Below are 2,500 nucleotides of genomic sequence, written 5' to 3'. Positions count from 1 at the left end.
GTACCTAGAGTTAGCGTTTCCGTTAGATCAAGGCCTAAGGCTTTTCAACCCGTACCTCGACCTAACGTTGTGTTAGACCGGACTAGTCAAATATCAGAGTACTCATGAAGCGCATATAAAACAATTACTTTTATTGATTCAAGAAATATTCATACATTGAATAATTCAAGACTGGGCCCGGCCTAATGCCAAATCGAGTCAACATAACACAATTCACAATACCGTTTACAAAAGGCATGAAAATCTACACCGGCGGTCCTAACGTCCAGCACCAAGCTATCCGATCATCCTTACCTAAAGCGGCCTACAAAAAGGACAACGGAGTTGGATGAGTAATCTAGTATTACTCAGTGAGCTGGCGGCCTCTACCCGCAACCTAGACTCTACCCAGACAACCCAAAATAACAATCAATCTAGCCCTAGCATGCAATAAAAGCTAAGGCTAAGCAAACCGTTACTAAGTTAGACTTGGCCTCCTGCCATGATCTAGCTTCAAGTAACGGGAACCTGAATTAAAACAAGTCAACAAACAATCCCTAGTTAACCATATATACGCCTGAGTTCAATACTCATGTAGTGTTAGACACTTAGACTATACAAATACCATTGGCCGATCGACCAACAATCAAACAAGAACATGATCGGCCAACCAATGATACCGCATAGCTTTAATATCCACCACCCTTCACAAGCAATCACTCAAACACATATAGGCCAACGTCAGGCCTACACTAACAAAATACACATCAAGCCTAATCCGGTACCTAAGCCAGACTTAGACTTAACGTCAGAACCTGCAAGCAAATCAATCAACCACAAACACAATCACAATAATAAGACTATGAGTAACTACGACTCGATCTAACTTGTAACACCGTATATCGGTGCTACATTATCTCGAGGGTTCCATAACCCTCTACGACACTCTAACACAACACTCTAACCTGGGACCTGGTGACATCGTGTTCCTCCTCTCTATCGGTAATATCCTATCTCCCTACCACAAAGGCCAGAAGAAGGAACTTTCAACCGACCGCGGCCCACAGTCATTCGGGTCACCGCGCGACAGCCCACAGTCCTTCGGGTCACTGTCACATTACACCGTCGTGTAATACTCAGCCATAGTACATGACACCGTTCGTCTGAGTCTTCCCGATCCAGCGAATAAGGGGTTTCCTTGAACCCGCTGGGTACGAGGACGAGGAAACACTAATCACCCCAACACAAGCCTAGTATGGGCGGGTTACGCACATACTGTTGGCACCACTCACACAACACAAACTCAATCTAGAACCTAACGTAATGATAAAGTTCTAGACACTAACAAGACACTCGACTCTACAACACAAACCAATAGTACCAGTAGTCCGGCCTATATGGCCTAAGACCCTGAGTACTAATAACTAAACAATAATATCGATATTAAACAACTCAATCAAACCGTTACCCAGATAGTCCAGCCTCCCGCTGAGAAACAATCTTTAAAGATAACAGGAACCTGCACTCAACCATATCAACACGCAAGAATAGAAAACATGATGCATCCTATTCTTACTCCTAATCAGGGTATTAACTCAGTCTTAATTCCTTTCATCTCAGCTTAGCCCGTGCTAAACTGAGTCCGGTTCCATAAATAAAATAACCCTAAGGACTCTACCATTCAATAGCGTGATCATTCTAATCTATATGCAGACTCGATCTACCCTAAATTCCAAGTGGAATTCACACAAAACCAACTCACAAAACTACCCTAAATTCCAAGTGGAATTCAAACAAACCAACTCACAAAACTACCCTAAATTCCAAGTGGAATTCAAACAAACCAACTCACAGTGTTCTAGGCGAGAAGCTGCTGGTTGATCGGAGAGGACTTGGCCAAAACCCAAGGGACGCCTTGACTGGACTGGACTGAACTGACCTCGACTTGGACAGACCCTCGGCTTGATCATGAAGACACTAACAGGTCAGGATGGACTGATCTGGACTCGGACAGAACCTCCTCTAGCTTCTGGACAGTTCTTCGGCCTTCCCGACGGAATATCGAGCAGAACTTCGACTGATCTGAACCCGTGGATCTGAACTAACTCTGGACAGCACCTCCACTTGACCATCACAGAATATGACTGGCCTGGACGGATTGAATTGGACAGAGCTTCCGCGTCACAATCGTAGAGAATCGACGATTGGACGGAACTGGCCTTCTCGGTGAGAATCGACAACACTCTAAGTCGACCACTTTGCTTCTCTCTCTCTTTCTCTCTGGCCACGTTGAATTGATTCCCATTTGAGCTGATCTTCATTTGATTGACCTTCAGTTGGACAGAACCTTTCCAAGGCGCTGACTCGAAATCAGTAGAGAACTGACCTCAAAAACTCTCTAAAACTATCGATATAGCTCGGAATCACTTGCTTTCTTTTTCTACCTTTCTCTCATGTTTTTAACTTGGTTTGGACAGGTCTGGATGTGAAGAAATGAGCTGGGGTCGTGGGGTATTTATAG

At 44.4% G+C, this 2,500-nt stretch overlaps 1 pseudogene; it reads right to left on the bottom strand.

The window, feature by feature from the left end:
* The window catches only part of LOC125578880, a 7,213-nt pseudogene that overhangs the window by 1,906 nt on the left and 2,807 nt on the right, over positions 1-2,500 (bottom strand).

Source organism: Brassica napus, chromosome A9 (genome assembly GCF_020379485.1).
Source record: "Brassica napus cultivar Da-Ae chromosome A9, Da-Ae, whole genome shotgun sequence".
NCBI lineage: Eukaryota > Viridiplantae > Streptophyta > Magnoliopsida > Brassicales > Brassicaceae > Brassica > Brassica napus.
This window is presented reverse-complemented; position numbering and strand designations above follow the sequence as displayed.